Source organism: Nannospalax galili, unplaced genomic scaffold (assembly GCF_000622305.1).
Source record: "Nannospalax galili isolate Female #2095 unplaced genomic scaffold, S.galili_v1.0 scaffold255, whole genome shotgun sequence".
Taxonomy (NCBI): domain Eukaryota; kingdom Metazoa; phylum Chordata; class Mammalia; order Rodentia; family Spalacidae; genus Nannospalax; species Nannospalax galili.
In genome coordinates, this window is record NW_008338999.1 from 966,214 (window position 1) to 978,243 (window position 12,030).

Below are 12,030 nucleotides of genomic sequence, written 5' to 3' on the forward strand. Positions count from 1 at the left end.
GTTTTGTTAGTCTGGAGGTTTTGTATTACTGTTTCAATTTCTTTTTGTGATATGGGTCTGTTTAAGCTGTTACTCTCTTCTTGGTTTAGTTTTGGTGGTTCCCATACCTTTAGATATCCATCCGTTTCTTTTAGGTTTTCAAATTTAGTACCATATAGGTTTTTAAAGTAATCCCTTATAATGTTCTGTATCTTTCTGTTGTCTGTTGTGATGTTTCCCCTTTCATCTCTGATTTTGTTTATTTGGAGGTGCTCTTTCTTTCTTTTGGTTAACTGGGCTAGTGGTCTGTCAGTCTTGTTTATCTTTTCAAAGAACCAGTTCTTGGGTTCGTTGGTTCTTTGTATTGTTTTCTTTGTTTTGATTTCATTAATTTCTGCCCTGACCTGCTTTTTTCCTAGTACCATTCGCTTGGTATATTTTTTTTTTCCATCTTTTCACCTTAAGATAGTGCCTGTCCTTGAAAGTGAGATGAGTTTCTTACAGATAACAAGAAGATGGGTTTTGTTTCTTAATCCATTCACCTAGTCTGTGTCTTTTGACTGGGGAGTTCAGTCCGTTAATATTTAAAGTTATTAATAAAAGATGAGTATTGAATCCTGTCATTTTTATTTCTGTTTACATTCTTGATATAGTCGTACTTTCTTTATCCATTCAACTAGTCTGTGTGATTTGACTGGGGAGTTCAGTCCATTGATATTTAAAGTTATTAATGAAAGATGTGTATTGAGTCCTCTTGTTTTGCTTTCTATTCGCATTCTTGGTGTAAGTGTACGTTTCCACTATTATACCTTCAATAAGTTCCTTTCTGCTCTTTGTATTGCTTCAAGAACTCTCTGAGGTTGGTTTTGTGGACATGAATTCTTTCAGCCTATTTAGGTCATGGAAGACTCTTCTTTCCCCTTGGACTACAATAGACATTTTGGCTGGATATAGTAATCTGGGTTGGCATCTGTGGTCATTTAGAACTGGGAATACTTTGATCCAGGCTCTCCTGGCTTTCATAGCTTGGACTGAAACGTCAGCTGTAATCCTTATGGGTTTTCCTTTATATGTGACTTGTTTTTCTTTTGCAACTTTCAGTATTGTCTCTTTGTTCTGTACGCTTAATGTTTTTACTTTGATGTGCCGTGGAGAGTTTCTTTTCTGGTCCTGTCAGTTTGGTATTCTATATGCTTCTTGTATTTGTATGGGCATGTCTTTCTTTAATTTTGGGAAACTTTCTTCCACGATTCTGTTGAAGATCTGGTCCCTGCCATTATTGGGATTCTTCTCCTTCCTGTATGCCTATGATTTGTAAGTTTGGTCTTTTTATGGTGTCACACAATGCCTGCATATTCCATTCTTGTGATTTCTTAAATTTTTCATAATCTTTGCTTGAGTGGTCTAGTTCGTCCACTTTATCTACCAGTCTTCATACTCTGTTTTCCATCCTATTGGTGAGGCTTTCTCCTGTCATTTCTAATTGGCTTATGGAGTGTTTCGACTTCCTTCTTCATTTCAGCCTGGGTAGTCTTCAATATTTCTAGTCTTTTCAGAATATATTTTGAACTTTATCCCTACCTTACTTCAGTTCTTTGATTTCTTGTTTGTGTGTTCTTTAAATTCACGGAATTCTTTTTTCATGTTTATAATTGTTCTTTTGAATTCCATGTCCTGCATTATCTCTAGGGTATTCTCATTGCACTCCTCTAGAGGACTTTTGGTATTTGGTGGGGATATGTTATTTTGGTTTTTCATGTTATTTTTTCTCTGTGATTTTGACATGTGAATTTCTTTTGTAGTTTCTGATTCTTGAGTGAGACTCAAGCCTTCAAGTTTAGGTCTGCTCCTTTTTGTAAACTTTATGTGTCTTTGTGGTTTACTTTTTGGGCATGAAAAGCTGGTCCATCTAAGCTTCTGGCTCTCTCTTTTCATTTTATATTGGAGTGGCCAGATTGCTTTTGTCTTCAGGAGTTCCCACAGAGGCCCAAGTCAGATGAGGATCAGATGATCCCAGGCTTTCTCCTAAGGACTGGATCCCTCCAGGAAAGACTTTGGCCTCAGGAATTTGGGGGTTGGACTGGCCTGGGAGCAGGGCCCAGGAAAGATGCTGGTCTAGGGCAGCTGGTGGCTGTGCCACCCAGAGATGCAAAGGGAGGTGGAGGCAAGAAGAGGTCCTAAGGGCTCCTGGGGACTGCACTGAGGAGCTGGGTTCGTCTGGATGCAAAGGATCAGAAAGTGGAAAGGTCAGCCAGAGTCCAGGAAAGAGGATGGATGGTTGTGCAGCCCAGAGAAGCAGAGGGAGGTGGGGGCGGGGCCAGGCTCAGAGGGCTCCTGGGGACCTGAGAAGGAACTGGGTTGGTTTGGATGCAAAGGATCAGGAAACAGTGGTGGTTTCCCAGGTGTCTGGGCACCAAGACAAGGAATGGGACAGGACCCAGGCTAGGAGGAGAGATGGGCGGGGGAGATGGGAGGGTGAATGAGGCTGGGGGAGTCAAGGTGCGGAGGGCGCAATAGACTTATCCCAGGGCGAGGCCTGCTGCTTGTGCAGGCCCAGGGAAGCAGAGGGAGGTGGTGACCATGACTTTTTTAACGTGCAAGTTGGCTTTGGGATGCTTTGGTGCTTCAGGTCAATCTAGCCACTGAGCTGCTCATCTCCAGGTATTGCATACAGTCCTCATCTCATCACGTCATAATGTCATCCAGAAAGGATGTTTTGACTTTCGGTGGCTCATGAGGCACCCACTTGAGCTTTTCCACAGTTCCAATTTGCTTCAAATGCCAAATGTATTGAATGGTTCATGTTGAGTTTACTGGCAACTTCTCTTGTAGCTCTCAGTAGATCAGCTCTGACGTTTGTTCTTAGTTGGTCATTGTCAGCTTCCGGTGGTCAGTCACGGTTCTCATCTTCAAGGCACTTGTTTTCTTTGCAAATAAACCACCACTGCACTGTATGTTATTTAATTAGCACTTCCTGTGTCAAATGTGTTGTTGAGGTTGCCAGTTGTCTCCACTACCCATTTGGAACACAAATACAAAAATCACATCAATCTACTTTTTTCTGACACCATTTCCATAGTATAAAAATATAAAATAAGGGCTGGAGAGATGGCTCAGTGGTTAAGAGCACTTGCTGCTCTTTCAGAGGACCTGAGTTCAGTTCCCAGCACCTTTATCATGTGGCTCACAACAACCTCTTCTGATCTCTTCAGGTACCTGCACACACACACAGCATACACATGTGCACATGTACACACACAGATACACATATATAGCAATAAAAATAAAAATAAATTTTTAGCCTGGCATGTTGGAACATGCCTTTAATTCCAGCACTTGGGAGGCAGAGGCAGGCAGATCTCTGTGAGTTCAAGGCCAGCCTGGTCTACATAGTGAGTTCCAGGCCATCTGGGGCTACACAGAGACCCTGTCTCAAAAAGACCAAAAAAAAAAAGTTTAAAAAGTATATATAGTGCACACCTTAATCCTAGCACTCAGGAGGCTGAGGTGGGTGGATCTCTGTGAGATCAAGGCCAATCTGTTCTATATAGTGAGTTGCAGGCTAACTGGGGCTACAGGGAGATCCTGTCTCAAAATATACAGACGGCTCCCAGCTTCCTGCAGCTGGCCGCATCGGGCCCCTCGGCCAACTTCCCTCATGGCATGGCCCAGAAATGGCAATCAGCGCCCCTGCCTCACTCAGCCCAAGCAGCCCAGACCCGCCTCCCCCGGCTTGTAGAAGGGAGAAAAAGAGCAACAAGAAGCAATTGAACACATTGATGAAGTACAGAACGAAACAGACGGAGCGAACAAGCCAGGGAGGAAATTTTGAAAGTAGAACAGAAATATAACAAACTCCGCCAACCATTTTTTCAGAAGAGGTCAGAACTGATCACCAAAAATCCCAAATTTGGGGGTAACAAGATTTGCCAACCGTCCACAAGTGTCTGCACTGCTTGGGGAGGAGGATGAAGAGGTGCTGCATTATTTGACCAGAGTTGAAGTGACAGAATTTGAAGATATAAAATCAGGTTATAGAATAGATTTTTATTTTGATGATAATCCTTACTTTGAAGATAAAGTTCTCTCCAAAGAATTTCATCTGAATGAGAGTGGTGATCTGGCTTCAAAGTCGACTGAAATCAAACGGAAATCTGGAAAGGATTTGACAAAACGCTCAAGCCAAACACAGAATAAAGCCAGCAGGAAGAAGCAGCGTGAAGAGCCAGAGAGCTGCTTCACCTGGTTCATCGACCATTCTGATGCAGGCACGGAAGAATTAGGATCTGGCCAAATCCCTTGCAGTGCTACTGGGTTCCTGATATGGTTGATAAAGAAGGAGAAGGGGAAGATGATGATGATGATGAAGAAGGAGGAGGAGGAAGAAGAGGAGAAGGAGGCGGACTGGAAGATACTGATGAAGAAAGGGATGAGGATGAAGGTGAAGAAGATGAAGAGGAGGATGAAGGAGAAGATGACTGAAAGAAAAGAACACTGATGGAGTCCAACCTTCCTTTTGAAAAATTTTTTCTTTTTTAGTTTCCTCCAGTCCCTGTAAGCACGGTGAAGTCTTGCCCCTCCCCCACCCTCTTGTGCTCAGTCACCCTGTTTGAAGTCTTTTTGCTCAACACGATGGTTCTCAACGTATTTGGGGGAAATAACCTTGAGCAGAGTATAATGGGAAAAGAACAGCCAGTCTTCTGTTCTAAATTCATTTTGGTCCCTTCTTGTCTCAAACTATGGAATCAACACCACCACTGTGCTCTGGGGGATAAAAGAAAGGCTTCCAGCCCCCTTGGCTCAGCTGGAGACTGGGGCTGCTGGGCCCCTGTGTGGTAGGTAGTACAAAGAATTACCACCATGTACCTGTTTACTCTCTTGTTTAATAAAAAATAAAACAACAACAACAACAACAAAAACCCAAAAGACACACACATGAAAAGAAATTACACTATTCAAATAAAATTACATGAAACTTAAAAAATTCTGATAGATAAATACAACTTTATATAGTCAGCTTTAGTATAATAATGCTATTAGGTGTTCTCAGAAAAAAAAGTTCATCTGTGGAAAATGAGAAAAAATACTTTATATGTTGGAATAAAACTGTCCACTAAGTGAAGGGCAGGGGCCATGGCTGTATAAGTATTTTTAAAATTGTGGTTAAAATACACTCAACATAAAATTTAATTTTAGCTATCCTATGCATGTATAATTTGATGGCATTAAGTACATTTATAATGTTGTATAATCATCTACTATTCATTTCCAGAACTTTTTCATCATTCAAACAGGTATTACACATTTACTAAACAATAACTCCCATTCTTGCCTTTCCACAGACCCTGATGACCTTTGTTCTACTTCTGCTTTTATGAATCTGTCTATTTTGAATTCCCATAAACAAGTGGAAACAGAATACTGTTTCTTTCGTGCCTGGTTTATTTCATTTAGCATGAGGTTTTCAGTTCATCAATATCATAAGTACCAGAATTTCATTTTTTAAGGTTGAATAGTATTCTACTGTGTTTAGGCTGCACTTTGTTCATGCATTCATCTGTTGATGGAGATATGAGTTGTTGCCTAGAATTGTGAATAACGCCATGAGCATTGTGCACACAATCTGCTTGAATCCTTGCTTCTTTGGGGGTACATAGCTAAGAATAAAATGATTTGATCAGATGGTAATTCTGTTCAGGTTTTTGAGGCACCTACATAAAGTATTTATTCATTTGTTTCTTTATTTTTCAGGTTGAAAAACTGAACTCAGGGCCTCACATATGTTAAGCAAGAGCTCTATCCCTGAGCTCATTCAACACAGTATTTGATTTGAATTATTAATGCATATTTGTTATATTTATATAACAAATGCCTCACTGTGACATTCTACATATGCATATGCTATTTTTTGCTTGAATATACTCTCCCAACTACCTCTTCAGGCTCACCCCCTCCTCCTTCAGTAGTCTCTCTTCTACTTTTAGGTTATTTAAAAAAAATTATTATTCCATCTGGGTATGGTGATACATGCCTTTAATCTCAGCATTCGGGAGGTAGAGGCAGGCAGATAGATCTCTGTGAGTTCAAGGCCAGCCTGGTCTACATAGTGAGTTCTAGGCCAGTGGTGGCTACAGGAAGATCCTATCTCAAAAAGACCAAAAAAAAAAGAAAAGAAAAAAAAGAAAAATCACTATCTAGCATCCACATAAGAAAATGTGATGATTTTCTTGTGTGATTTATTGCTAACCTTACTTAACATGACGATCTCTAGTTCCATCTGTTTTCATGCAAATGACAGGATTTCCTTCTTTATGTGGAGCAATATTCCATTGCGCATACACAGCACGCTCTCTTCATCCACTTACTGTTGGTGGGTACTGGGGCTGACTCCATAGCTTGGCCATTATGAATGAGCACAGTGAACGCGGGTGTGTAGGTTTCTATCCTGTGTGCACACTTTGTTCCTTGATGTATAGTCTCAAGCCAGCAGGATCATATAGTAGTTCCAGTTTTAACTTTCCTACTGCTTTATATAGTGGCTGTCTAATGTCACCAGTGACAAATAAGGATCGTTTTTCCCTCACTTTCTCGACAGCATTTGTTAGGGTTTTGTTTTTGTTTTTATAATAGCCATTCTGAGGGGGATGAGATGGAATCTCAGTATAGGTTTGATCAGCATTTCCCTGATGGCTAAAGTTGTCAAGCATTTTTTCATGTTTATTGGCCATTTGTGCTTATTCTTTGTGTGTGAGCACATGTAGTGTGTAAGCACACACATGCAGTGCATGGATGCACATGTATGAGAGTGTTAGTATAGAGGCCAGAGGTCAACCTCAGCCGTCATTTCTCAGGTGTCACTCACTGTTTTCTGAGGCAGAGTTTCTCACTGGCCTGGAGCTCACCAACGTGGGCTAGACTGGCTGGCCAGTGAGCCCCAGGGATCTCCACCTCCCCCTCTCTGGGATAACAAGCATGCGCTACCATGCTCGACTTTTTTATGTGGGTCTGGGGATCAAACTCAGGTTCTCGCACCTACAAAGCAAGTGCTTTTCTGACTGATGTCTCTCCAGCCCCATCTGCACTTATTCTTTTGAGATATATCTATACTGATATCTGCTCATTTATCACTGAATTGTTTGTTCTTTTATTAAGATTTCTGAGTTCTTGGGGCTGGAGAGATGGCTCTGTGGTTAAGAGCACTGACTGCTCTTGCAGAAGACCTGGGTTCAGTTCCAAGCATTCACATGGCTGCTGACAACTCTAGTTCCAAGGGATCCAACACCTTCTTCTAGTCTCCATGGACATTGTATGACACAGGTGCACTTAAAACACTCATACACATAAAATAAATTCAATAAATGTTAAAGAATTTTGAGTTATTTATATAAGGCTTTTAATGAAGACACACAAAATTTAAGTGATTTAGGAGCTCTATAGTATAAAAAGTGTTACTCCTGTCAGGCATGGTGGTTCACACCTTTAATCCCAGCACTCAGGAGGCAGAGTTCAAGGCCAGCCTAATCCACATAGTAAGTTCCATCTTAGCTAGGGCTACAGGAAGACCAACAACAACAACAAAAAAAAACAAACAAAAAACCCAACCCCAAAACTATTATTTCTCAGTTGATATGTCACATCACAATTAGAGATGCAGATCATTCTAGTTTGTAGAAGACAGAATACATGATTTCCTTGTAGCAGAGAAGATATTGTGGAGTGACTCCAGCTCCCCAAGGAAACAGTCACAATAATCACATCCTACTAAGATGTAAACACCAGAATTCTGACAAACAAAATATAGTCATTGTTAGAAAAGTTAAAATCTCATTTAGAAATAAAGTAAGAGGGCTGGAGAGGTGGTTCAGCAGTTAAGAGCACTGGTAGCTCTTGCAGAGGATCCAGATTCAATTCCCAGCACCCATATGGCAGCTAACAAACATCCATAACTCCAGTTCCAGAGACTCCAACATCCTCTTCTGACCTCTGCTGGCACTGTATGACATGGGTACACACCTACCCACATGCAGGCAATACACTCATACACATAAAATAGAAATAAATTTTTTTTTGAGACAGAGTTTCCCTGCAGCCCCAGCTGGCCTAGAATTCACTATGTAGACCTTGAACTCACAGAGATCAGCCTGCCTCTGCCTCCCAAGTGCTGGATTTAAAGGCGTGTGCCACCCTTATAAAAATATTTTTTGTTTGTTTGTTTGTTTTTTAGTCTTTTTGAGACAAGGTCTCCCTGTAGCCCCAGCTATCCTGGAACTCACTATGTAGACCAAGCTGGCCTTGAACTCACAGAGATCCGCCTGCCTCTGCCTCCCGAGTGCTGAGATTAAAGGCGTGCGCCACCATGTCCCGCCCTTATGAAAATATTTTTTAAAAAAAGAAATAAAGTAAGAATAAATCCCATTATTTGATCATATAGTTGCAGTTTCTGTAAGTAAAATAATGCATCAGCAGATGTTAAAAATATAAAAGCACAGTAATGACTGAGAAACTGTTCAGATTAGAAGAGACTACAGAGACCAGGTAACAGATGTAGGGCCAAACCTGGACTGGATCAGGACAGCAAAAGAACAATGGGGGAGGGGTGTAAATCTGAATAAAGTTCATAATTTAGTTAATAGTATTATAGCAGAATTAGTATCTCTTTAAAATGATTGTTTGTTTGTTTTTGTTTTATTTTGTTCTGAAAAGGGGTCTTATTTTGTATGCCAGGTTTACCCAGAACTCACTTTGTAGACCAGGGTTGGCCTTAAGCAACTGGATGATTCTCCTGCCTCAGTGATGGGATCACAGCTGTAAGCTGCTACTCCAACAAGAGCTGGTAATAGTCATATGGTTACATAAGATGTTAAACATTAGTGGTACCTGATTCAAAGGTCTACAGGAATTTTCTATTATTTTTGAAACCACTGTGAAAGTTTAAAATGATTTCAAAACAAAAAAACTTATAAAATGTGGGCTGGGCTTGGTGTTGCACACCTTTAATCCCAACACTGGGAGGCAGAGGCAGGCAGATCTCTGTGAGTTCAAGGTCAACCTGGTCTGCATAGTGAGTTCAGGTCTGCTGGGACTACAGGGAGACCCTGTCTAAAAAAGACCACTCCCCCCCTCACCACACACACAAAATGTGACCTGGGTGTGGTGGCACATGCCTTTAACCTCTACACTTGGGACATAGAAACAGGCAGATCTCTGTGAGATCGAGGCCACCCTGGTCTACATAAGCAAGTTCCAGGCCAGCTGGGGCTACAGGGAGACCCTGTCTCAAACAAAACAAAACAAAACAAAAACACAAAACAATACAGTCCCTAGACTTTAATGGGTGTCTGAAATTATTAACCCAACTAATTAGCAACATAACAAATCTGAAGTTATAAGTCTGATCCTTGCATAAGCCTCCAACATTCAAAGGCAAAAAAAAAAAAAAAAAGTTTCATAGTGCCTCTAATAACCAGTTCTGCTCTGCATTCCATTGTACCACGGGCTGTGTTTCCTCCTCCCAGATCCATTCGCCCATTTCATCCCACTTCTCAGACTCTACACAGGAGAGCCCTTACTATTACATATCTTCTCAAATAATTATATTCTTTAATTTTTGCCAAATCGATGTTTCTAGTAAGGTTTCTCTCTGCATCCTGACAGTACACCAATAGCCTACTGTGCTGGATAGCTTTAGTGTCAATTTGACACACCTGGGTTGAGGGAGTCTCAATTTGGGAATTTCCTTCATTGGGCTGGCCTGTGGCCATATCCATGGGGCACCTTCTTGATTGTTGAGTGATGTGGGAGAGCCCAGCCCACTGTGGGTGGTGCCATCCATGGGCAGGTGGGCCTGTGTTGCATAAGAAAGCAAGCTGAGCAGGGGCCAGGGGAGCAAGCCAGTAAGTAGCGTTCCTCCATGGCCTGTGCTCCAGCTCCTGCTTCCAGGTTCCTGCCCTGAGCTCCCTGATGAACTGTGACCAGGGTGATGTAAGCTGAATAAACCTTTTCCTCCCCAAGGTGGTAGTGGTCAGAGTATTTTGTCACAGCAATGAAGAGACTAGGACACCTACTGATTCCTACTTCCCAGGCCAGCTGGAGTCTGACTCATTTGTACAAGTCAGAGAGACAGGACTCAGCTTAGACTTGAACTCAACTACCATTGCTCTCTGCTCCCAAAGAGAATCTTGGTCTACACTGTGGTATGAAATTCACAATAAACTATTAAAGTATGGAGTTGAAACCTCACTTTTTTTTTAAATTATTGGTAGACACAGAGATATTGTATATCAACGATAAAGTTGCATTTTGGCTTAAAATGCAAAAGAAGATTGTAGAAATTGCTCACAGGTAAATTCAGGACATCTATGATGGTTAAAATCGTTCTAAAAATTTTGACTTGAAAAAAAGAGTAGCTACTGTGTGGTGATCTTTCTATTAGCTACGTAACTGCCATGTGTGATTATGGATTTAGAAAATACCACAAGGATGAGTTAGCTGTTTTTTTCCATTCTTAAATTCTCCCAAAAAAAGAGAGTTCTTGACTGGAAAGGCAAAAAATATCAGAATATCATTCCATATTTAGTAAAAAGTTTTACAAATTTGGAAGCTAAAATTTCAATTCTAACAGTGCCCAGCAGAAATAAAAACAAGCAAAGTTCTTTCTTATATAAACAAAGATACTGACTAAGGTCAGGAGGAGTTGTTTTGATCATATATTTAGAACAGTGGGCTGATTTAGTCACACTATAACTAAAAAAGGAGAATGAGGCAGGGGAAGAGGGAGAGCCACATCTAGATTAGCAGATAAATCTAAAGCAGATGGAATCCACATGCTGAGATCCCAGCCACCAAGTGCAGGACAGGACTCGGGGATCTGATTAGGTCATTAGGGCAGAGCTCTCATGAAGGGGAGTACTGCCTGCAGGAAAGAGACCCCAGAACATTCCCCCAATCTTTCCTCCGTGTAAAGTGACAGTGAGATGTCTAAGAACAAGGAATCAGCCTCTCTGAAAACACGAACCTAGCCAGGGCTGTGACCTCGGTATTCCTAGCCTCTACAAGGTTGAGAAATACAGTTTTGTTTTTGGTAAGCATCCAGTTTACAGTATTTTGCTACAGTAGTCTGAACTCAGGTCCTTCCATATAAAGTGGGATTAAGAGTCTTTCCTTATTCTTTATTATTTAAATCCGTAACCTAAGGTTGTTAAGTACTTTAATAACTTTTAATAACTAAAAATTTAAAAGGAGAAACTTAAGAGCTTTCAACCACAGAGCATTTGCCTTACATTCAAGAGGATCCAAGTTTGGTCCCATCACCACAAAACAAAAACCAAACAAAATTTAATCAATTTAATTACTATATTGTCATAAGACCTTTGATTTAGATCTTCTGATGATTGCCAAAGTAACTGGAACTCTCTAGTCTAAGGAAATACCACTCAGCTGTCAGAAATAGAGTTGGGACTAAACTTTCTTGAACTCTTTTATAGTTGGTCTTGGTTCCTTAGAGCAAATTATTACAATGGTATTGTACTAGAACTGGTAAGATTTTTCATTCTCATTAAGTAACAATTAGTTCTTCAGATTTGTTACTGAGACATATAAACACCACATTTGATGGTCACACAGGCTAAGCCAGGATGAAGGCAGGTTCTAAAGCAGCCCCTAGTCAGGTAAAACTGCAGGTCAGTCATACATTCTAAAACCACCTGGGAGACACCCCCTACACCATAAGATCAGGTATGCCCCATTATCAGTGGGGTCTGTCCCAGGCCTTGCTTTGATAGAGGCTTCTAATATGTTACTTCAGCATCAATGAATCAAAGATTCATATCACTAGAAGGGGACTTGAAGATCAAAGGTAGTATCACAGGAAAAGTTAGGACTTGGATGAGCTGTTTTTCATGCCTTTCTTGTATTTTCTCTATCGGTGTTAAAAAAAAATCCAGAAGAATTTTCCCCTATTTTTTTTCAAAATCCCCTATTTTGTTCAAGATCACCAACTATGTCTAAGCACAGATCATCTCATTTTTCCAGAACAAGCTAAATAACAAGCCA

General features: G+C 40.8%; 1 protein-coding gene and 1 pseudogene across 2 annotated transcripts in view; one reads left to right on the forward strand and one right to left on the reverse strand.

The window, feature by feature from the left end:
• The window catches only part of Alg14 (ALG14 UDP-N-acetylglucosaminyltransferase subunit), a 137,460-nt gene that overhangs the window by 31,830 nt on the left and 93,600 nt on the right, over window positions 1-12,030 (reverse strand). The gene's annotated exons all lie outside the window — the stretch shown is intronic.
• Window positions 3,638-4,446, forward strand: LOC103734654 (annotated as a pseudogene).